Below are 26171 nucleotides of genomic sequence, written 5' to 3'. Positions count from 1 at the left end.
GATGAATATTTGGAAGAATTTAAAAAGACCATTATAAAATATCAACATTTAACTCCTGATTTGGCAAAGAAAGAATAGAAAATATATGGTTGAACCCCTCACTAAGATCATCTCTGGCACTCTCAAGTTAGCTACTTGGTAACATCAGATGATTTCAAATGGATATTAGTTAAATTTCTTCATGAAACTCCTTACCATGATACAGACACATTGGCCATATGTTACCAATTAATAACAAAATCTTGGGAAAACTTTAAAGATGGGACACGGCCAGGAATTAAGACTTAAAAACACATTATGAACACCTTCAGATGGATTTTAGCCAACTTTCTTCCTCTTTAGGATTTGATTATGTTATAGTTTTTATATATTTATTTTTAGGATGGATTGAAGCATTTCTTTGCCAAAAAATTATAGCCTTTATAGTTGCTAAAAAGCTGCTAGATTTTGTTTTTAACCTGGGGTATACCAACTTTTATATCAAGTGATCAATATATAACTTTATGGGAATTATAAAATAACTCAGTAAGGCATTACCTCTTACTCAGGAACTACAGTGCCTTCACCACCCACCATCTTCTGGAAATATTCAAAGAACCAGTGTCATTTGCAAATTAAAATTAACAAAGCTTTCAGAAATCCTTGAGCTCTCATGGCCAACAGTACTCCCAATGACCCTTATGGCCATTTGGTCTACTCCCCTGGGGACATGTTGGTAATCCTTCTATGAATTGGTAACTGGAAAGCCCATACATTTAGGAATTTCACCTCTGATACTAGACTTCATCCTGTGGTAAACACACATGGCAAAATATTACAAGGGACCCAAATACTATACTAAGTCCTATCACCAATTGGTTGAGGCTACCTTCCTACAGCCTCTTTCCAAGAAGGAAGAGCCCCTTCATGATTTTCAATGAGTATTTGTCTGCTGGAAGAGACATCAGAGAAAAAGTGCTCTTGAACCTCATTAGACAGAACCTTAGCAGGTATTATTAACAGCAAATGTAGCAGTGACATAGAACCAAGTTAATCCTTGTGTCCCACATTTCAAAACTAAAGAAGCAATCAGTTGATGACTGAAAAAAAGATAGAAAAGAAAAGAAAAGAAAAAATCCAAATTCTACATAATTAAAAGGCTTCTCCAATAAGAAACTTCAACCTGAGGACTTTCAGAGATCCTCTAAAAATAGCTGATCTTCAGAAATAGACCACTGACCCAAGGTCCTTGAAATAAGCTGAGGAGCTCAGACAGTTGACAGATTCACCCAAGTTGTCAGACTGGAGCCCCTGAATAATTTCTGTTTTGCTTCCCATTCTTTCTTATGATCATCCTTATTTTCTATAGATCTCTGGTTGTCACCTGCCCATAATGATCCCTTTTCTCTTTTTCCCTTATGATAATAGTTACATCAAAATACAGCCATTCTGAGGCTGCTTGGGTGGCTCAGTGGGTTAAGCCTCTGCCTTCGGCTCAGGTCATGATCTCAGGGTCCTGGGATCGAGTCCCACATCGGGCTCTCTGCTAGGCAGGGAGCCTGCTTCCTCCTCTCTCTCTCTCTCTCTCCTTGTGATCTCTCTCTGTCAAATAAATAAAATCTTAAAAAAAAATACAGCTGGGACACCTGGGTGGCTCAGTTGGTTGGACGACTGCCTTCGGCTTAGGTCATGATCCTGGAGTCCTGGGATCGAGTCCCGCATCGGGCTCCCAGCTCCACGGGGAGTCTGCTTCTCTCTCTGACCTTCTCCTCGCTCGTGCTCTCTCTCACTGTCTCTCTCTCTCTCAAATAAATAAATAAAATCTTTAAAAAAAATACAGCCATTCGAATGTCATTATTAGATTATCTCAAAATGTAGTCACTGCTTCCCATTTTACTGACTGCTGGACATTCCCTCTGTCACTCTATCCCCATAACTCCTGGTCAATTCTGGTTTCATCAAATGGGGTAATAGGGAATTATAACAAATGACACTTCCACTTGCACCTTAAACATGGGCAAGTGACCTTCATAACCTTACCTGTGATCTTGCTATATCTCTCTCTTCCAGAAAAAAAAAATTGCAATCTAACAATCAAAACCAAGGTTATGTTAAATTTGAAATCAACAACATTCATATGGTGGTATACCAAATACTTGCCATTGCGAGAGACTAATTGAGATCCAAATACATAACACAACTAATGTAAGATCTTGGTTCTGACTTTCTGTCATGAACCATTCCTTCTCCCCACCCACTTCCCTAGCTCTCTATGTGCCCCTACTGGATACTACTTTCTTTGTGTCCAGGATTCCTGGTCCTGTTTGCCTCAGCTAGCACCTCATACAGTTTAGGACTAGTACTCTGAGACTTGTCTGTACATAGAGACCCTAATTCTATAAATCATCAAGGCTGGAAATTCTGATTCAGATACAAACTCAAAAACAATGCCACCCTTAATTATTTAGGTATTCTACCTGGGAGAATCACTGACTCATAGTTTATGCAAACAATCAAATCAGTGTTCCCATCTGTGGGAATCATAAAAATGGAAAAGACTGTGAGAACTTATCATTAACTTTGGCAGAAGTTCTTAATGATACCATCTCTGCTTTAGGTGGAATACAGATCAGTCTCAACTTGTTGGCTCAAATCCTGATGGATAACAACCTTGCTCTAGATTTCTTGTGGGCTAGTCATGGTGGCATCTGTATCATGTTCTACTTGTATCAATCTACTTGTATCAAAGATCACCTAATCTTCTAGCCCTAATAAAATAGAACTTTTTTTTATCCATGTATTTTTATCTATTTATACATCACCATAATGAAAAAGCCATTTGTCTTTCTAAGATGGTTCCTCATCGTCTATGAAATTTGTTCTTGACCTAAGTTGGATGATTCAAATTCCTGTTTCTATGCTTTTTATAGGAACCCTTAATTGTTCTTGTTCTTATCACCATCGTCATTATGTCACTCCATTACATCCTGCCCAGAACAGCCAATCTCTCCTCAGATGATTGCCCAGATGATATAAAAAAAAAGATCAAGAAAATTTTGCTATACGGTTGACTATGAAGGTGACTTTACAATCCATGAGCAATGAAGATTGGACCTCTAGCCATTCATGAATTGGTTAACCTCTCACAGGTAAGATACCAACCAAAAACGGAGAAGAGAGACTGACTGTACAGACAGTGGCAAGACCATCCCATATATGACAATAGAACACTTGCCCACAATCTGCAACAAACAGCCTAGGAAGCCAAACAACAACTTCTGTCACAAACATTTTGGAAAGTCAACTTACAACTGCTCCAGTGGGCAGGGCATTCTCAATGACTACTTGCTTCCTTATTTTTTGCTTTTGGTTCCAACTCAGAGACAGCCAGATATGCTCCCCTTCAAAATTGCATTTATGCCAGATTTTAGTTTTCCCTCTCTAGCTTTCCAATGCCAACAACCTCCAATCAGATCATAACTGAAGCCTTCTCTTTTGTTTTTTACTATCAAGCTTAGTCACTACCCTGTTCATTTTTGAGTTTCTGCTAAATCCAAGTGATGGCTGACTACCATTAACATTGTAAACTTTCCATAAATAGCCTCATTTGTTCTGATCTCAGCAGTTTTCACTTATTTTATACAGTTTTCAGTCAATGACAGCTTTGTTTTAGGATAGCTATATAACAATGGGCGTAGAAGTAGTAAGATTATAAAGTCAGTCTCAGATGTGCAAGGCAACTGTGAAGATAGGAGGGAAGGTTTTTTTGTTAAAAATGAAGGAAAAGTGGTTTCTGAAAAATTGCCTAGAAATCTGGAAAATATGAAGGAGAAGAAAATAAGTGATTTATTTGGCTTTGTAAAATGATGGGCTGGATGGAATCCTTATTTTTTACAATGAGAAAAGAAAGCGAAAAAATGTCCAGTGCTTTGTATTTGAGAGCAATCTCTTTACTCAGGTCCTAAAAGCACTTTGCAAAAATCCTCTGGTACTAAGTATTATAAATCCTTTTTCAAAAATGAGAAGTGCAAGCACAGTTGATTTTTCTAAGAGAGTAGAACAAAGATTTTGTACTTTTCTATTAAATATTCTAATAATTATTCCAGTAGCATATTATTCCATAAACTGGTCTGCATAGAAAGCTTTTATATATTACATATGCTGTGTAAACTCCTAACAAATACAAAAAATAATCAGTTTCTTACTTTCAAATTTAGTCTATCTCTCCCTACTACGTTCAGCTAGCTGGCACTGAAATTACATATTTAAGTAGAGTGATTTCATGGCTTGAAGTAATCCTCACGCTCCCCATCTACTCTGTCGACAGCTCTTTCTGTCATCTTAAATTTGTTCTCCTTGCCTTGATTCTATAAATAAAGAAAAAAACCACATTGCTTTAATCTCCATTTTTCTGCTTTAGTCTGGAAGAGTGCTTTAATATTATAAATGTGACCTATAAATCTAAGTCTTTGAAGCAAGGTTTATTGCTTTCAATTCCATCAGAATGGTATGGGGAAAATGATTTAGGTATATAAAATGCAAGTTTTTGTCTATTATTTTTAAATTACAATTTACTACTAATACAGTGACTCTTAATTTTCTAGAGGGCCTCCAGTGTTATCTGAAATTTTCCAAAAGGTTAATCTTAAAAGCAACAGCCAATCTACGACAGGGATGGTTTCTTTTAGCAGGGAGATGGGTATTGAAATAAAACACTAACAAGGCTTTGTAATTCCAGTGGGGTTGGCAGAGAATCTTCTGCATTTTGAAAGTGGTCTTCCTTTGCAGTCTTCGTTTCCTCACTGCCAATGTTAGAATAGGAAACTGGGCTTTGGACACTACTACTGATTTGTTGAATGTTACACATCAGTTCAATCTGATTTTTTTTTCTTTTTTTTTTTTGCCTCTGATTTCCTGTTTGTTATACGTGTTGCTGCTATCTCCCTTACGGAGATGATGTAAGAATTAATCACCTAAGTAACGTGTACTGTTGAGGCTAAGCTTGTCAACTGGTCATTATTTCTTTCCTATAATCTCTGCACACTCCTATATTTTTTTGTAAGGATTTCATTTCTCTTTATGCTTGAACTTCTCTCAATAACTGAAGTGTTACCTTCCCAGTTTTGTTAATCATATTTTTCTTTTTTTTTAAATTTGTACTTTTCAAAGGTAGAACATGACATGTATCTATATGAGACCGTTTTCTCCATAGGTCTTTGAACATGAAATGTAAGACATTATTTCCTGCTTTTTGATAATTTCTTACAACAGCAAGAAATATCTAATCTTCTAGTCCTAATAAAATAGAACTGTTTTTTTATCCATGTATTTTTATCTATTTATTTAACAAATAATTTTATCTTTATTTAACAAATACTTAATGACCACTTACTATATGTCATACATATGTCAGTGTGTGACATATGGTAATAGACATATATATAGTCATATATATGTCTGAGATAGCAGCTAGGATCCCCTTTCCTTAGATATTTAAGGAAAATTATCCAAATACTTATTGCATATCACAGGAGAAAAACATCTCCTTTGGCAAGATTTCATTGTTGTTTTAGATTCCATGGACTTCTATTCTCATGGTCTTTTCACTCCACTTTCTGACAACTTCAATGACTTGATTTTCCTTGTGCCTCCCCTTCCATGGCTGCTCTGTTTCCTATGCCCCGAACAGAGCCAGCTGAGGAGTTCAGCACCCTTTCCTTGATTTCTTGCAAAACACAGGCATTCATGCATTAGTGTACTTTATTAAAGATTTGGGGTCATATAGTGACAAATAACCACATGGAAAGCTATTAAATGTGAATCTGCCCTACTCTCTTTTTAGAATCCCTTAGGCCACCTTCATTACCGGCAGCTCGCTGATGTCCCTCCCCTGGCCCCTGTGAGTGTTGGTCCTTTGGTCTCTCAATAGTCTCCTCGCATTTCCCCCATTGATCTTCTTCCAATCCCCCAACTCCTGCCCATTTTAAAAGCAAACCAAGATTTTATTCTCTCTTAGTTTCACTGGACTATTCCAAATCATACTCTAGAGGTCACACCCACAGTGTACTGTGAATCTCTTTTGTTAAACAGAAGACTCCATAGAGAAATTTTGCTCCTTCCTCAGGGACAGCAGTGTCTGCAATCAGTTTTGGTTTTAAAAAGCAATGTAGTTTTCAGTTCCTTGCACATGTGAACAATATACTTGCTGTATTGTGATGGGATGGTCTAGACAGAGTATAGTGAGATTTTTCAGAGGGGATACCTGAGAAAAGCAGAACTGCTTCACAGAGATGAGATTTGAACTAGTTTTAAAGCCCAAGAATGAATTTATCAATCACAAATTTGGTGAAAATGACAAAAGAATCATTTATCCTAGGTTACTCTACAAATATTGGTATAATTAGGGAACCTATTACTTGTAATTAGTAACAGTATTAGAAATCATTTTTTCATATTTCCTTCCTTCTTTCTTTTTATTTTATTTATTTTTAAAGATTGATTTATTTCTTTGAGGAAGAGAGTGCACAAGTGGGGAGAGAGGGGATAGTAGAAAGAGAGGGAGAATCCCAAGTAGACTCCGTGCAGTGCAGAGCCCAATGAGGGCTTGATCCCAGGACCCTGAGATCATGACCTCAACCAGAGTTGAGCTCTCGACCAACTGAGCCACCTAGGCTCTCCACCCCCTCATATTTAAAAATATGTTGTTATTCTTTCTCAAATTACCCTGCTATCATAGGACTTTTTAAGATTCTTACTCTCATTGACTATAATATTTGTTACTTCAACCTCTGCTCTTTTCCTTCTACTATACTTTGAACTCTTCCCGGTCTTGACCTCAATGTTCTGCTATTTCAGCTGCGTTCTGTTTAACAGGTTTACATTACACATTTTGTCAGTTCTTAATCCTGAATAATCACATGTTTTTCTTTTTACTCCTGCTCCTTTCTTGATACTTCCAGAGAAAATGATAAAATGAGAACTGAAACCAAAACAATTTCCTGTTCCTATGCTAAACAATAACTGGAGATACTTTCTTGTCCCTATGGTTAATGATTCCAAGAACAAGCACAGAATATCTTAACTTCTTGTTCCAGGAAGTATTTGCTCCTGAGAAATAAGATTGACAGGTTGACCATAAAAATTTACTTCAAGACCCTTGCCTCGCTGGGGACATCATTCCCAGTCTATTATGTCATAACTCCACATAATCCCAACCTGACTAAAAATCACCCAGCCAGTTTCCAAATCCTATCAATATCCTCCCCTGACTTTCCTCTGCCAGCATGCTGCTAAGATTCTGCCAAGGTGCTCTTCTCTCTTCCTGAGGTCTAATAAGCGTAGCTTTCTTAATAAAGACATTTTCCTGGTGGCTTGCCGGGGAGTCAAAAGAAATCAGTCCCATTTGATGTGTTAGAGTTTCATGCTATGATTTCAGCTGCATCTTCTCCACCGTCCAGCAATACTTTCATTCATCTATGATTCTTTTTTTAAACTTTCCCCCACAAGAGCTGCCCTCCATCCCCTAATCTCAGCAGGTGACCTAATTCCATGTTCTCTCTCCCTGTGAAGACAGGAAGTAAACTATGAGAATGGTTTCAGTGTGGTCTTCTTAGAACTCTCTTTGCCCTTGGTTTCTGTGTCTCCTGTGGGCTTCACTTCACAGCTACTCATCGTTTGCCATTTGCCCCTGAAACGAGTGTGCCTCACAAGGTTATTTTTTTTTTATCCTCTCTTTGAGGCCAATTTCATTCAGTTTCATAGCTTCAACAGTGATCTCTATGCAGATAGTTTTACTAATCTGTTTTTCTAGCTCTAACCTCTTATATGAACCTCAGATATTTAACTGTGACAAGCATGAACCTCCTTTCCAACACAACTCACAGCCCTTCCTTCTCCCACCTCTCCTATGTTCCCCATCTCTCCCATCTCAGTTAATGACCGTCCCAGTGGCCATTCTCTGACAAGGAAAACAAACCAATAAAAAAATAAAGGAATTTCTAGTTGTGGCAAGATTTTTGGTTAAGTGGAGCTCAATTTATTTTTCCTGGCAAACATGAAATGAAGTCACAGATTTTCTTGCTCTACCATTCAGGTGTGCAAAGAAAGTAGAGTTTATTTTCTATTTTGGATCAGAAAGAATGAGAGCTAACACTTAGATGTATCTGCCTAAACTTTATCAGGAGCCTTAAAAGCTGATGTGTTCCTTTTCACAAAATCACAGATGTCTGCCAGTATTCCTACACAGTCCCTCAGTGGCATCCCTGAAGACGTACAGAAAAAGAGCCATGATGGATTAATATTTTGATGACCCCAGCTGGGAAGACTGACTCCCTTGTCTCCTATTGGAAGGATTAAGTAAGGAGTTAGTCTTACTCGGTTTATCAGCCTTTTACTGCACATGGTCATTTTGGTGGATGGACAAATGAGACGTGAAGGGAAGCCACATTAGAAATCTCCTGTGATTGGTTTCTTAGGTGAGGGTTTGGCAGTAAGGAAGAGCCGACCTTCAGTTTAACGACACCTTTGAGGTTTTACGGTGCGGCTGGGCTGCTGAGTTTTATCTCAGAATCCTCTGCCACACGAGACCCTAAGACCCTGGTGTGCTGGCTTAGACCCTTTCTGTATCTCCTTAAGTACTTGGTGTTAATGTTTTTCACTCTGCTCTGTTGGTGTCATGTTACTGTTACCACGGGGCCATGCTAGAGTTTGATCTACTCCAGAATTCTGAACAGAACATGGCACAGAATCCGTTAACCCACAGATGTCCTATTAAATTATATACTTTAACTGCCAGGTTTTCTGCCTGAGGTGTTCTAGGACCGCCGCAAAGCACACAAGGTTGACTCCTGCTTCCGTTCTATCCATTCTTCTCCCATACCCCCAGACTGGGGCTGTTTGGGCTTTCTCTTACTTCCCTGCGATCCCTGTGCCCATTTCTACTCATTTTCAAAGTGGAAGACCCTTCCCCAAACATACGATGATAGAATGGTTATTAGAAAACATGCTTCATGAGGGAAACAGAATCCACACCAGTTTATAACATTCAGAGCATTAACCCTGCTGCCACAGGGTTGATATTACTAAAGAAAAAAATTCAGTGATACTTGTTAAAGATGGTAAGGCGGAGTTTATTCAGGACAATTGCAATGAAGGTAGAGACCACGGTAGTGGGTTTTTATAGTGGAAGAGAGAGATTATGCTAAACCTGACCGCAGCATGGGCCAGCGGGAATTGATAGCCAAGGAGCAGTGTGGTGGGGGTCAGTTTGTGCAGAATCACTAAGTGCAAACATCAAGGGAAGCAGAGAATTTCTGGCTAAACAGACATGGTGGGGGGGCTCTTGCTAAATGCAGGCCAGGGGGATCAGACGTCACTTGAGGGTGCTGGGGGATGAGGGACCTGATCAGATATGGTATCTGTTCTGGTAGATATGATATCAGTTCTGGTAGAACTGAATTAGCAGGGTTCTTGCTAAAACTAGTTTTACAAAGAAGTGTACATATGGGCTTAGGAAGATTCTAGAGCTTGATTAAAGTTTAACCAGGCAAAGAACCTTTGTCAATATATAGAAGTTTTCTGGGCAGAGGACTGTCAAGTTTGCAAAAGGAGGCCAGGGGTATGGTGGCAGAAAAAAGACTAAGGCCGAATCCCTTCAGCCAGAATTCTAAGTCAGAGATATTTGTAAGGGTAGAAGGGATGTTTCTGACAAAGTCATAATGGCAGAGGGGAGCAGTCCAGTCAGAGGTGAGCAGGTGGAAAGAAAGATTCTGGTTCTTTGCCGACATATATGACTGAAGAAAAATGTGGTCTGGAACTGAGAGGCAACAGACACTAGACATGTCCTGTCCCAGGCTTCCTGGGACATGCAGGTGCTCAGGAAAGTGATGATGTCTGGGATTCTGGGGACCATTTTTGTTATGGTAGGAGAAAGGGTGACACCATCTTCTCTCACACCTGGAAGTTTCCTTGTGACCTGGGTCAATGCCTGTGGCAGTGCCTGCTTGCCAGTTTGGAGGCTTAGTAGTTCATCCATAAATAACTGTGTTTTAGAAATATTTGTGACATTTTCCAACTTTAAAGGGACATTTCTGACTTTTGGTTCTAAGGGGAGTAAGCAGGATTGGTCCTTTGGGTCTCTACTGCCTCTTTCTCTTGGTTTTCAGAGAACCAATGGCACAACCTTGACCTATAGCTTTTCAGTTTCTCACAGACTCTCCGTCCAGGAGGGAGGAGAGAGAGGGTTCAGCCTGTGGGTGGGACAGACCTTAGGTAAGACGAGATAAAACAGCTTGCTTTGCTGTAACTGTTTACCTCACCCAGTAAGAGTTTCCTCAGGAACTATTTCCTCAGGAAATAGCTGTGAAATAAAACCTAATCATTTGATGTTTTCAGTGATATATTCTGTTCAGGTAGCTTTCTGGCCGTCTGTCACTGTCACTCCATTCTATGGTATGAAGAAATCTCTGGAGCCCAGGCAATCCATGCTGTCCTGTCTTGCCCTGTTCCCTGAACCTGGATATACTAGGCTGGGGCTGACATTTGGGTTCCCTGAAGGTGATGTTACCAAAATTAAAGATGGAACCTATGGAAGTACCGGGCTTGCTACCCCTTCTCTTGGACAGCTTGGCTGATCACGACCTTGTCACCTCTTCTGATGATGGGCACCTGGTAATACAGTTCTTGGGATTTCAGAAATGTGGTTGTTGCCCAAATAGGAGGTGAAAGGCCACTCCTTCTTAGGCTGTCAGATTTCATTATAAAAATATGATCTGTGCAGTTTCTGATTTGGTGGTGGGAATGGAGTGCTAATGGGCAGCCGTGTTTTTGATATATTACCATATTTCTCCCATTCTAAAGCTAATGGCGCACGGGAGAAGAATGAGACACAAACAAGTCAGCTTAGACAGAACGGGAGCAGGGGTCAGCAGTTGAGAAGACTGCCGCTGCCTGGAACTACTCCTCAGTCCCATGTTTATTAGATACAAGATAACAATCAACAAAGGAGTTGAAGGAGTGTGATCAAGCAGTATAAGATTTGTGGTTGAGTAAACACATTTAAAGGAATCATCTAATTAACTATAGGTGATCCCTGGAGAAGGGGAGATAACAGAAAAAAAGAAGCAGGCAGTGGGGGAGGAGTCAAGATGGCGGAGAAGTAGCAGCTGAGACTACTTCAGGTAGCGGGAGATCAGCTAAATAGCTTATCTAAAGATTGCAAACATCTACAAATCCAACGGGAGATCGAAGAGAAGAAGAACAGCAATTCTAGAAACAGAAAATCAACCACTATCTGAAAGGTAGGACAGTGGAGAAGTGAATCCAAAGCGACGGGAAGATAGACCGTGGGGGGAGGGGCCGGCTCCCGGCAAGCAGCGGAGCAAAGGAGCACAAAATCGGGACTTTTAAAAGTCTGTTCCACTGAGGAACATCGCTCCAGAGGCTTAACCGGGGTGAAGCCCAGGTGGGGTGAGCGCGGCCTCAGGTCCCGCAGGGTCACAGAAGGATCGGGGGTGTCTGAGTGTCCAGAGCTTACCGGTATTAGAACAGGGAAGCCGGCTACAGAAACAGAGCCGAGGAGTGAGCTCTAAGCTCGGCGTTACCTTGAACCGGTCGCAGGCTCGGTCAGCTCGGAGCGCGGCCGGAGGCCAGGGTGACGGGAGTCATTGGGTGCTATTCTCTGAGGGCGCACTGAGGAGTGGGGCCCTGGGCTCTCGGCTCCTCTGGGCCGGAGGCCGGGAGGCCACCATCTTCATTCCCGTCTTCCAGAACTCTACGGAAAGCACTCAGGGAACAAAAGCTCCCGAAAGCAAACCCAGCAAACCCGAGCGGATTACTCAGCCCGGCCCCGGGTAAGGGCGGTGCAACTCCGCCTGGGGCAAAGACGCTTGAGAATCACTACAACAGGCCCCTCCCCCAGAAGATCAATGAGAAACCCAGCCAGGACCAAGTTCACCTACCAAGGAGTGCAGTTTCAATACCAAGGAGAGCAGCGGAATTCCAGAGGAGAAGAAAGCAAAGCACGGAACTCATGGCTTTCTCCCCATATTCTTTAGCCTTGCAGTTAATTTAATTTTTTTTTCTTTTTCAATTTTTTTCTCTTCTTCTGCTAATTTTTTTTAACTTTTACCGTTTTCTTTTTTAACCTTTTTGAAATAGTTTATCTAATATATATATATATATATATATATATATATTTCCTTTATATATTTTTTATCAGCTTTCTTTTTTTTTTTCAAAGATTTTATTTATTTATTTGACAGAGAGAGATCACAAGTAGACGGAGAGGCAGGCAGAGAGAGAGAGAGAGAGGGAAGCAGGCTCCCTGCTGAGCAGAGAGCCCAATGCGGGCCTCGATCCCAGGACCCTGAGATCATGACCTGAGCCGAAGGCAGTGGCTTAACCCACTGAGCCACCCAGGCGCCCAGCTTTCTTTTTTTAATAGTTTCTTTCTTCTTTTTTTTTTTTTTTTTCTTTCTGAACCCCTATTTATCCCCTTTCTCCCCACTCACGATTTGGGATTTCTTCTGATTTGGCTAAAGCATATTTTCCTGGGGTTGTTGCCACCCTTTTAGTATTTTAATTGCTCCTTCATATACTCTTATCTGGACAAAATGACAAGGTGGAAAAATTCACCACAAAAAAAAGAACAAGAAGCAGTACCAAAGGCTAGGGACCTCATCAATACAGACATTGGTAATATGTCAGATATAGAGTTCAGAATGACGATTCTCAAGGTTCTAGCTGGGCTCGAAAAAGGCATGGAAGATATTAGAGAAACCCTCTCGGGAGATATAAAAGCCCTTTCTGGAGAAACAAAAGAACTAAAATCTAACCAAGTTGAAATCAAGAAAGCTATTAATGAGGTGCAAACAAAAATGGAGGCTCTCACTGCTAGGATAAATGAGGCAGAAGAAAGAATTAGCATTATAGAAGATCAAATGACAGAGAATGAAGTAGCTGAGCAAAAGAGGGACAAACAGCTACTGGACCACGAGGGGAGAATTCAAGAGATAAGTGACACCATAAGACGAAACAACATTAGAATACTTGGGATTCCAGAAGAAGAGGAAACAGAGAGGGGAGCAGAAGGTATATTGGAGAGAATTATTGGAGAGAATTTCCCCAATATGGCAAAGGGAACAAGCATCAAAATCCAGGAGGTTCAGAGAACCCCCCTCAAAATCAATAAGAATAGGTCCATACCCCATCACCTAATAGTAAAATTGACAAGTCTCAGTGACAAAGAAAAGATCCTGAAAGCAGCCCGGGAAAAGATGTCTGTAACGTACAATGGTAAAAATATTAGATTGGCAGCAGACTTATCCACAGAGACCTGGCAGGCCAGAAAGAGCTGGCGTGATATATTCAGAGTACTAAACGAGAAAAACATGCAGCCAAGAATACTATATCCAGCTAAGCTATCATTGAAAATAGGAGGAGAGATTAAAAGCTTCCAGGACAAACAAAAACTGAAAGAATTTGCAAATATCAAACCAGCTCTACAGGAAATATTGAAAGGGGTCCTCTAAGCAAAGAGAGACCCTAAAAGTAATAGATCAGAAAGAAACAGAGACAATATACAATAACAGTCACCTTACAGGCAATACAATGGCACTAAATTCATATCTCTCAATACTTACCCTGAATGTTAATGGGCTAAATGCCCCAATCAAAAGACACAGGGTATCAGAATGGATAAAAAAACAAAACCCATCTATATGTTGCCTACAAGAAACTCATCTTAAACCCGAAGACACCTCCAGGTTTAAAGTGAGGGGGTGGAAAAGAATTTACCATGCTAATGGACATCAGAAGAAATCAGGAGTGGCAATCCTTATACCAGATCAATTAGATTTTAAGCCAAAGACTATAATAAGAGATGAGGAAGGACACTATATCATACTCAAAGGAACTGTCCAACAAGAAGATCTAACAATTTTAAATATCTATGCCCCTAACGTGGGAGCAGCCAACTATATAAACCAATTAATAACAAAATCAAAGAAACACATCGACAAGAATACAATAATAGTAGGGGATTTTAACACTCCCCTCACTGAAATGGACAGATCATCCAAGCAAAAGATCAACAAGGAAATCAAGGCCTTAAATGACACACTGGACCAGATGGACATCACAGATATATTCAGAACATTTCATCCCAAAGCAACAGAATACACATTCTTCTCTAGTGCACATGGAAAATTCTCCAGAATAGATGACATCTTGGTCCTAAATCAAGTCTCAACCGGTATCAAAAGATTGGGATCATTCCCTGCATATTTTCAGACCACAATGCTCTGAAGCTAGAACTCAATCACAAGAGGAAATTTGGAAAGAACCCAAATACATGGAGACTAAACAGCATCCTTCTAAAGAATGAATGGGTCAACCAGGAAATTAAAGAAGAATTGAAAATATTTATGGAAACAAATGATAATGAAAACACAACGGTTCAGAATCTGTGGGACACAACAAAGGCAGTCCTGAGAGGAAAATATATAGCGGTACAAGCCTTTCTCAAGAAACAAGAAAGGTCTCAGGTACACAACCTAACCCTACACCTAAAGGAGCTGGAGAAAGAACAAGAAAGAAACCCTAAACCCAGCAGGAGAAGAGAAATCATAAAGATCAGAGCAGAAATCAATGAAATAGAAACCAAAAAAACAATAGAACAAATCAACGAAACTAGGAGCTGGTTCTTTGAAAGAATTAATATGATCAATAAAGCCCTGGCCAGACTTATCAAAAAGAAAAGAGAAAGGACCCAAATAAATAAAATCATGAATGAAAGAGGAGAGATCACAACGAACACCAAAGAAATACAGACAATTATAAGAACGTACTATGAGCAACTCTACGCCAACAAATTTGACAATCTGGAAGAAATGGATGCATTCCTAGAGACATATAAACTACCACAACTGAACCAGGAAGAAATGGAAAGCCTGAACAGACCCATAAGCAGTAAGGAGATTGAAACAGTCATCAAAAATCTCCAAACAAACAAAAGCCCAGGGCCAGATGGCTTCCCAGGGGAATTCTACCAAACATTTAAAGAAGAACTAATTCCTATTCTCCTGAAACTGCTCCAAGAAATAGAAATGGAAGGAAAACTTCCAAACTCATTCTATGAGGCCAGCATCACCTTGATCCCAAAACCAGACAAGGATCCCAACAAAAAAGAGAACTACAGACCAATATCCTTGATGAACACAGATGCAAAAATTCTCGCCAAAATACTAGCCAATAGGATTCAACAGTACATTAAAAGGATTATTCACCACGACCAAGTGGGATTTATTCCAGGGCTGCAAGGCTGGTTCAACATCCGCAAATCAATCAATATGATACAACACATTAATAAAAGAAAGAACAAGAACCATATGATACTCTCCATAGATGCTGAAAAAGCATTTGACAAAGTACAGCATCCCTTCCTGATCAAAACTCTTCAAAGTGTAGGGATAGACGGCACATACCTCAATATTATCAAAGCCATCTATGAAAAACCCACCGCAAATATCATTCCCAATGGAGAAAAACTGAAAGCTTTTCCGCTAAGGTCAGGAACATGGCAGGGATGTCCGTTATCACCACTGCTATTCAACATAGTACTAGAAGTCCTAGCCTCAGCAATCAGACAACAAAAGGAAATTAAAGGCATCCAAATCGGCAAAGAAGAAGTCAAACTATCACTCTTTGCAGATGATATGATACTATATGTGGAAAACCCAAAAGACTCCACTCCAAAACTGCTAGAACTTGTACAGGAATTCAGTAAAGTGTCAGGATATAAAATCAATGCACAGAAATCAGTTGCATTTCTCTACACCAACAACAAGACAGAAGAAAGAGAAATTAAGGAGTCCATCCCATTTACCATTGCACCCAAAACTATAAGATACCTAGGAATAAACCTAACCAAAGAGACTAAGAATCTATACACAGAAAATTATAAAGTACTCATGAAAGAAATTGAGGAAGACACAAAGAAATGGAAAAATGTTCCATGCTCCTGGATTGGAAGAATAAATATTGTGAAAATGTCTATGCTACCTAAAGCAATCTACACATTTAATGCAATTCCTATGAAAGTACCATCCATTTTTTTCAAAGAAATGGAACAAATAATCCTAAAATTTATATGGAACCAGAAAAGACCTCGAATAGCCAAAGGAATATTGAAAAAGATAGCCAAAGTTGGTGGCATCACAATTCCGGACTTCAAGCTCTATTACAAAGCTGTCATCATCAAGACAGCATGGTACTGGCACAAAAACAGACACATAGATCAATGGAACAGAATAGAGAGCCCAGAAATAGACCCTCAACTCTATGGTCAACTCATCTTGGACAAAGCAGGAAAGAATGTCCAATGGAAAAAAGACAGCCTCTTCAATAAATGGTGTTGGGAAAATTGGACAGCCACATGCAGAAAAATGAAATTGGATCATTTCCTTACACCACACACAAAAATAGACTCAAAATGGATGAAGGATCTCAATGTGAGAAAGGAATCCATCAAAATCCTTGAGGAGAACACAGGCAGCAACCTCTTCGACGTCAGCCGCAGCAACATCTTCCTAGGAACATCACCAAAGGCAAGGGAAGCAAGGGCAAAAATGAACTTTTGGGATTTTATCAAGATCAAAAGCTTTTGCACAGCAAAGGAAACAGTGAACAAAACCAAAAGACAGCTGACAGAATGGGAGAAGATATTTGCAAATGACATATCAGATAAAGGGCTAGTGTCCAAAATCTATAAAGAACTTAGCAAACTCAACACCCAAAGAACAAATAATCCAATCAAGAAATGGGCAGAGGACATGAACAGACATTTCTGCAAAGAAGACATCCAGATGGCCAACAGACACATGAAAAAGTGCTCCATATCACTCGGCATCAGGGAAATACAAATCAAAACCACAATGAGATATCACCTCACACCAGTCAGAATGGCTAAAATTAACAAGTCAGGAGATGACAGATACTGGTGAGGATGCGGAGAAAGGGGAACCCTCCTACACTGTTGGTGGGAATGCAAGCTGGTGCAACCACTCTGGAAAACAGCATGGAGGTTCCTCAAAATGTTGAAAATAGAACTACCCTATGACCCAGCAATTGCACTGCTGGGTATTTACCCTAAAGATACAAATGTAGTGATCCGAAGGGGCACGTGCACCCGAATGTTTATAGCAGCAATGTCCACAATAGCCAAACTATGGAAAGAACCTAGATGTCCATCAACAGACGAATGGATAAAGAAGATGTGGTATATATACACAATGGAATACTATGCAGCCATCAAAAGAAATGAAATCTTGCCATTTGTGATGACGTGGATGGAACTAGAGGGTATCATGCTTAGCGAAATAAGTCAATCGGAGAAAGACAACTATCATATGATCTCCCTGATATGAGGGAGAGGAGATGCAACATGGGGGGTTAAGGGGGTAGGAGAAGAATAAATGTAACAAGATGGGATTGGGAGGGAGACAAACCATAAGTGACTCTTAATCTCACAAAACAAACTGAGGGTTGATGGGGGGAGGGGGTTGGGAGAGGGGGGGTGGGGTTATGGATATTGGGGAGGATATGTGCTATGGTGAGTGTTGTGAAGTGTGTAAACCTGGCGATTCGCAGACCTGTACCCCTGGGGATAAAAATATATGTTTATAAAAAATAAAATTAAAAAAAAAAAAAAAGAAGCAGGCAGTGTTCCATCTGAGCTGGCCAGGCGTTCCCAGCTGCTCGTCTTCAAGGACGTATATCATCCTCTCCCCCAGAGGCCTGTTGCTGACACATGTTCAAGCATATTTGGTCAGTGCATTGTTACAGCTCATCATTAGCCGAACAACATATTTTTTAATTATTTAATTTTTTAAATTAAAAAAAAAAAAGGTTATACTTTTCCATAACATTAAACATACATGTTGATTGCAAGGTATGTCCTGACTTCAGCAATGTTTCACTGAGAAAGGAAACCTTCATGTCATAATCAGGGCAATGTAAAGACTTCATAGATACATAAAGATTACATTAGCCAAGAAGGACTCACAGAATGTCATAAGAAAACAGCCTAATTTACCTTCTGTGTAAGTCATTCAAGCCTACTTTAAAGTTTTTTTAAAGCTCTTTCCCATTCTCTGAAATGAAACTTAAACCAAGGCCCAAGAATTTTCTGGTTACTCTTTTGTCCCAAATGCAGTCTCAGTTTAAGACTTAACATGTCCTGACCAAGTGAAGAACTATAGAATTACTATGATTTCTTGCCTGAGGTCCATTTGGCACAAGAGAGGGCGACCGTTTCATTTAATTGCTGTGACTCCTTCCTTTACCACTAGGGACCTAATGAGACCCTTCTGGATTCTTTCTGCTGAGGTCTCCTTAGACCTTTGGATAGTCTTCTTAGACAAGATTTAAGAAAACTTCTAAGAAACCAGCTTTCTCATGCATGATCCACATCTAATCTACAGGAAATCTTCATGCCTTTTTCTACCCCAGTAAACTCTGGGAACACTTGCCAACCCCAGTGCAACCACTACACTTTTACTTCTCTGTCACTCCAGTAACTAGTGGCAGTCTCAAGCTCCTTATATCCTCAGCTGTGATTCCGATAGCTTCCCACATACTTCACTCTCTGAGTGGTTCCTGACTTGAGGTCTAGAGAAGGCAGATTTTCCTTATGCCTCCTGAAAGGGGAGCTCACAGCACAGTGACAATATCCCCCATAGCACAGTCTTCCAGTATTCCATACTTTTCTCAGCCTCTCCAACCTTTTTTTTTTTTAATAAGCTAAAGCTAATGACCAGTGAAGGGTCACAAAACTATTTTTCAGAATTGCCTTTGTAGCCTTAATGGTGACACACTGTGGAGGTGGTATGAAGTATCTATTGTTTTGGGGACCTCAGCTAAAATTAAGACTAAACATTTCTATTTTAACATGTAATCCTATAGTTCTCGATCTCACCAGACTGTATATTCAAATTGGTATCAAACTGCATTTTTTCTGGGAGTAGAGCTCACCAGTATTTATCACCACTATTATGGATACTGTGATATTGTGGTTTATAACAAGAAACAAATATTTGGTCTTCATCCTCATTCCCTAGTGATGACAGCCATAAAGGTATCTTTGTTAGGTTAATGAGGTGATTTCTGATGATGGATTTCTGATGATGGCGGCTGGTTGCCCGGAGAATCAACCCAGGGATTAGAAGTTTGGAAATTCAGCCCCTCCCCCATCCCCACCCCCAGTGAGGTGAGAGAGGCAACAGGTTGGAACTATCAACAGTGGGCAGTGACTTATATCAATTATATTCATGTAGTAAAGCTTCCATAAACCCCAAAAGAACAGGGTTCAGACAACTTTCAGATTGATGAACACAAAGAGATTTGAGGAGGGTATCTCACTTGGAGAGGGCATGGGAGCTCTGCACCCGCTTCCCTACACCTTGCCCTGTGGGTCTCTTCCATCTGACTGTTCCTGAGTTATACCCTTTTATATAAACCAGGGATGTAGTAAAAATAAAATGTTTCCTGGGTTCTGTGAGCCAATCTTCCAAAGTAATCAAACGCTAGGAGGGGGACATTGGAACTTATAGGAGTGCTTCAGAGGCTCAGGTAAACAATCTAGGCTTGTGATTAGCATCTGGGGTAGGGGGCAGTCTCATGGAATTGAATCCTTCAAATGTAGAATTTGATGCTATCTCGGGGTAGATAGTGTCAGAATTGAGTTGAACTGCTGGACATGCAGCTGGTTGGAGAATTTCTTGGTGGTATGGGGAAAAACATTGGAACGGAGTGTCAGAATCTTGGATATAAAAAATAGAAACCCAGCTCATACTAGCTTGCCAAAATGTAGAATATATCAACTCAAATGATGGTATAGTCTACAAGTAGGAGTAGCAGGGTCTGGGTACTGGAATGAAGTAGATAGGACTTGTTCTCTGTTTCCTTTTACTTTTTTATTCCTTCATCTCTGTGTTGAAGTATAATTTTCTTTTAAAAGTACTCTTTAAAAATGACTCTTAGGTGAATATAAAATAAACCATGTGTCAAAGACTTTACCTAACTTGTTAATTAGTGAGAGAAACATAAAGATATTAAAACTGGTCCAAACATCATTTGAGAAGCTAGGCATTTATAGGCAACTCAGTAGAGGCATACTAAAATAAGATTCCTGGGGGACATGTAAACTGGCTAACGTACAGCATAGCAACAAACTGAAATGTTTAGGATGATCTGTTCCACTGGACAGACATCACTTGCATCTCTACTGGACAAATATCTATGGGTTAACATGGGACTCACTACTTCCGGATCTTTAATCAGTCAACAAGAGTGACTCAAACCAAATTCTGTTCCCGAGATCCATCTTTGGGAGGCCTTCAACCCTGGAAGGACATGTTACCTAACGCTTTCCCTTGTCTCCAAGTTTCACATAATTCTTTACAACTCTTGCCTCCGTTTCCTCTGTGTTTGTTTCTTTCACGGGAGAGTCTTTTTGCCACATATCAATCTCTGGCAGGTCCAGGCTTCCGTTTTCCTCATCATTTATAATCCCAGAATGTCTCTTTTCAAAATAATTCTGTAGAAGTCCTGTACTTTCATTTCATGGCCCGACTTTGGTTATATGCCAGTCCATAATATAATCACACAGCCAAAAGGACAGAATCTATCAATTAGCCTTTTCTGGGACTCATGCCCACCCTCCTGGAGCTGGGAAAAAGATCAATTGCATTCAAACTACTAAGCCTGAGAGGGAAGTAGGGGTGGTTTCCTGAAGAAAAATTTGATTCTGTTACTGGAAGATGGGCACATGCATGTTGTGCAGTTGAAAGTGGTATTTATGCCCTAGGTTTGTTCTCACTCAGGCCCTCTGACCTCTGCAAAGTCTTTCAGAGGTGAAAGGGAATCCTCTGGAATTACAGTGCTCATGCCAGGAACTGCCACGTGCTGGGAACCAGTTCCTGGGCATCACCGGATGTCCCATGTGGTGCACCTGTTGTTCTGTGGGTGTCCTGCCCTCTCTGCTCACAGCTGTGCTTTCTCCAAGGACCAATGCAACAACATTGGGGGCTTCTGGGGGCCACGATTCTGCTTTGCCTCTGGCATGTTGAAAATGCCCACTTTCCTTTGGTGACAATTTGTTAGAAGATCACTAAACAGTATGTTTTGACTCCATACTTTTTAGTTAGTTTTTTTTTTAAAGTGAACCACGTCTTTCAGTTTTTCTTAATTTATTATTAATCAATAAGCTAGTCCTTCACTGAACTTAGACATGGACAAGAATGATAAACACTGTCACACATTCAAAATAACCACTGTTCTGTCAACTGAGGCTTTGCCGTCAGTCAGGCTTCTGGAGCCTAGCTTTGTCTTCCTTCGCAATGAGTTCTTCCAAGAGGCATCTGGGTCTTCCTGCCATGGCCAGCGGGCTGGCTGCCACGATCACCAGCTGAACATGCACAGACGTGTGCACATGTTCTTGGCCTCCAGCTGGGAGCCCAGTTTCCAGTAAAAGAGTCATCAAGTATCACAACAAAAAAGAAGCTTACATATTCAGATCTCTATCATTTGGCAGATGTGGTTACCAAGGTTGAGAGAGGTACAATAATTTGCCCAGCTTGTTAGTGACAAAACTAAAACAGATCCCAGACCTCCGGACATCTTAACAAGTACTCTTTCTACTTCAGATTTCTGCCTTTTCTTACAGACAGTGATACACTGAAATTATACACGCAGAATATTCGGTGGAGATAATTACTTCATGGTTTAGGATCAAGGAACATTACTCCATACATTTAAAAAACTATATCAGTAGAATTTAATTCAGAACTATCCTTTACATTTGGGATTTCTGTTAATCCTAGATGGTAATTTTCCAATTGGAAAACATTCCATAAAGGGAGAAATAATTGTTCTTATTTTCTCATTTTTTTTTTCATTTCTCAATTCCAATTACATTATGGGCTTTTCTAGTTCTTCTCTTCAAATCTGAGGTTAAGTTTGGCAGGTTTGGAACAATTCTTTCCTTCCTTATTCGTCCGCACTAGTGGAAACCCTTGGTAAATAGTGGGGGGGTTTGAATGAGAGGGACAACTCTTGGCTTTTCAAAAAGTAGCCAAAGAGAATGGGAGTCTTGAAGAGAAGCTCCCAAAGTTTTCCAGGTTAGAGTAACAATGGCTCATGGGGGATGTCTATGTGGATGACATTGAAGGCACCCCCAGAGTTCTGAACACCCCAATGTCAGGTAGAAATGCAGATTAGTTTCTGAGTCCCGGGAAGCATGCAGAAAGACTTCAGCAGGGGCTTAGAAAGAGTGAATGGACTGAGAAGCAGAGGACGCCATGGGCTGACGGTCTCAGCAGCAGATGCTAGGAGGGCAGCGACTGAGGCCCAAGACTAGCAGGATGAACTGTGCCTCTTCTTGACCCAGCTTTGGTCAGGCTCCTCTGAACTGTCTTTCCAACCTCACCTCTCCCTTGGTTCTGCCCAGCTCAGTGTTCACAAAGAATCCTGCTGAGTCACCCTTACCCATGACATCTGATCAAGCTCCTTATTCCCCCACTTTGATGTATACATCCTTGACCTCCTTTTGCAAGAATCCTGTTGGTCAGTTTAGTGGGAATCCCCCATCCTTGATGTGTCCTCTTAGTGATTTCCCCCCCTCGCCCTGCTCCTTGGCTATAATACCCACTCGTTCTTACTGTATTTGGACTTGAGTCCCATTTCTCTTCCCTCATGCAAGCCCCTATTTCAATAGTCCAATAAAAATCTCCCTTAACATTTTACCAAGTGTCAGAATAAGTTTTTCTTTAATCTTAGATGAGAGCACACAGACTCAAGACACCCTGACTATACACCAACTTATTCTGGGAAGCTACATAAGCTTTCCCTAAATCCAGATGCCACCTGGGAGTAAGGGAGGGAGTAATCTCTGAGCTGAAGAGAAAGGAGCCAAAAGAACCTGAAGAGTAAACCACAAGAATCAGGTTTTCTTGAAATGATACCATTAAGTATTTCTGTTTGCAATGAAAATTGGGGCTGGTAAGCCATGTTCAGCTACAGAAAAGTGAAGAAAATTGTATGATTTTGTATATCGCAGCTACTTTACTTCATTTGAGAACCATATATTTCTGAAAAATACCACTTCTGGAATAATTCTTTTTGATCCTAAAAACATAAAATATACGTTTTTCAGAGAATGAGTACTATCTATGAACAGAGCTGTTTGTCTTATCACATTAACCCTTGATACTTCAAGAAGAGTCAAGGAGAGTGGCTCAGAATGAGTTATTTCTGGGAGTCCTTCATGGTACACATGTCCTGTTCAATCAAAAGTGAGGCATTTGTAGCCTCAGGTGGGTTTTCTCACCACATCATTTACATGTACTTAATCAGTACCTTATTTTTCATTCTTCAGAAAAACCCCAATTCAAATGAATACCTAGTTGGAGAGCTTATAAGCTTATAAGCTCTCCAACTCATAGTCAGAGAGGTCTGTCATACTTAGCCTAGCTCTGCAAAATCTAGCAAGCTAGTGTGCATCAGGCAGTAAACATCAGGGGGACAAATTGCCAAATCCAGAGAGGCTTCTGCTGCCGGCAGTGAGCACTTTTCAGATCATTTTGTTTTTACGTTTTTGTTGCCTTTTAAAAAAAAAAGATTTTATTTATTTATTTATTTATTTATTTATTTATTTGAGTAACAGAAAGGGGGAGAGGTGATAGAGAGAGAGAGTGAGTAAGCACGAGTGAGCAGCGGGAGGAAGAGGGACAAGCAGATTCTGGGCTGAGCGGAGCCCAAGGAGGTCTCCATCTCACCACCCTGCGATCACAACCTGAGCCAAAACCAAGAGTCAAAAGCTTAACTGACTGAGCCACCCAGACACCCCTGGTTTTTGTTTGTTTGTTTGTTTGTTTTTCTTGTTTCTAATAGAAGAGGGAGAAGGGGAAAATAGTAATGTACTTTGTTTAGTCAGATTTAGTTATAAGTCAATAACTGTCACCAGTGCAAAGAGAACATTCATCCTGTTACAGCTCAGGTATGGTGGACTTCTGAAAGGCCAGGGAGCAGAATACATACTCACTTTGGAAGTATAACTTTTTCATCCTTTTCCTTCTGAAGGACTATGGTAGTATTTCAAGAAAAATTAAAGAGTGAAATGATGTATTAGAAACAAACATTTATTACTGTCCTTTGCAAATTGTGGAGCACCAGCAAATTGTGATATTCTACCCTATTTCCTAATGTATTCTGTATCCAGTTTGTCAGTGAATATTTATAGTCACAAGAGCTTTTTCTTTGGAAAAAGGCCCCCTTTGTACTGGAATCTGAAGGAAAGGATGTGAATTTAAATTGGGTGTGTTTAAAAATAATCTGCTGAATCAACACATTCAGAACAATGCGTCATCAACCATTCTCCTCCTCACTCTATTCTCTCACATATAGTCACATAACCAAGGAAACTCTAAGGCTGGGGTCATGCCTTCCACTGGAGATGAAAACTCTAGGACAAGCACCCTTACTATGATGTGAGTTTGAACTAAATACATATAAAATCCCTTCCAAACCTGAAACTCACTTACTCAGATAATTTAGGCTCCTAAATTTTACTGGGTATTAACTATTTGAATAATTCATGTGATAACAATTTAAGGTGATGTATCATCCATCATCCAAGTTCAAAGTCACTATTTCACTTGAGCTTTCTTGAGCTGAATGAACTTGATTTCCCATCATTCATCTATCATCAAGTTTGGAGATGGTGTTGGAATTCTATCAATTATCAGACTATCATTATCCTTCTAGACTATTATGTTTCATCCTTCAAGCAAATCCTTCCCTTTCTGGAATCTCCTACCCTCAGGTTTTATCACCTACTTTGGTGTCTTTCAAGTCTGCTTACTCCTGATTTTTCTTTGTGGCCTTGGTCTTTCCATATTACCTCTCCAAATCCTCATCATTGGTGACTTAAGGATCCATTTGATTTCACTCCAAAAATACCTAAGAGGATAGAAGGAATTGTAAAACAAAGCAAAACAGAAAAACAACAACAACAACAAAAACCAAAAAGCCTCCCAAACTATCCAGATGGGCACAAAGCAGCAGCTGTGCTTCCAGACCTAGATTTATCCCAAAGATAGAGAGGATGGGTGCCTACCTCTGCCATGGATAAGGTGGAAGTTCTCCAAGTATCTCTGGTGAGAGTATATGAAGTAGCAACTTTTTGTACAATGTATAATGGAAAGCTAGTTAGAAAGTATAAATTCAGTTCTCCTACTATACCTTGCATGCTTCAAAGCTCTGACACCATCCATATAGAAGGCCATTCAGAAAAAGCTAGGAAAAAATTTAGGGGTATTATACCTGACGAACTTTTCACTCTTACAGTGGTAGAATGTTTAGGGTCTATGTAACTGCACCCATGGCTCAAAGAAATAGCAACTATCATGAAGATCTGACACCTCAGGGTATTGAAGAAAGTGATGAGCTCAAGGCTACATAATTCCAAAACCTGAGCCAGGGAGCAGATACTTCTCTTTGAGCCAGCTGGAGGTCTTACCTCTTTGACTGAACTACCCAAAGGACCTGGCTTTGGTGTGCAAGCAGGTCTTTAATTCATATTCAACTGCAAAGATGTCACATAAAATATAAACCTTTTATTTAAAAAAGGAGGTCTTTGGCATTTGAAATTCATGACCCAACCATCTTATCCCAGTTGTTACCCATCTCCAGCCCTCCTTAATGACTTAGTTTTCTTCCCTTTCTGGATCACTTAGCTAAGATTTCCTTCCACTATAAGAAATAGAAAATTCAACCAGTGATTTAGTTTAAATAAACAGGTGCTTATTTTTCTCATGTAACAGTAAGTTTAGAGGTACAGGGATTTTAGATGCTTTATATTGATTTTCTAGGGCTGCCTTAATAAAGTACCACAAATTGAGTGTCTTAAAAGAAATTTATTCTCTTACAGTTCTGGAGCCTACGAGTCCAAGAGCAAGGCATTAGCAGGGTGGCTTCTTCTGAAATGAGTGAGGAAGAATCTACTCCATGTCTTTCCTTAACTTCTAGTAGCCCTGACTTTGTTTCCAAATCTCTCTCCACCCCGCTCCCCCTACCCCATGACTTCCCCTCATGGGTGCTGACCCTGGACACATGAGCGGTGGGATAAATTGCATGGC

At 40.2% G+C, this 26171-nt stretch overlaps 1 pseudogene; it reads left to right on the top strand.

Moving 5' to 3' along the window:
- The first annotated feature begins 24471 nt into the window (after positions 1-24471).
- Positions 24472-25607, top strand: LOC125094197 (NADH dehydrogenase [ubiquinone] flavoprotein 2, mitochondrial-like; annotated as a pseudogene).
- Positions 25608-26171: the final 564 nt, after the last annotated feature.

The sequence above is a fragment of the Lutra lutra genome, chromosome 2, assembly GCF_902655055.1.
Source record: "Lutra lutra chromosome 2, mLutLut1.2, whole genome shotgun sequence".
In the NCBI taxonomy this organism is placed as follows: Eukaryota; Metazoa; Chordata; class Mammalia; order Carnivora; family Mustelidae; genus Lutra; species Lutra lutra.
This window is presented reverse-complemented; position numbering and strand designations above follow the sequence as displayed.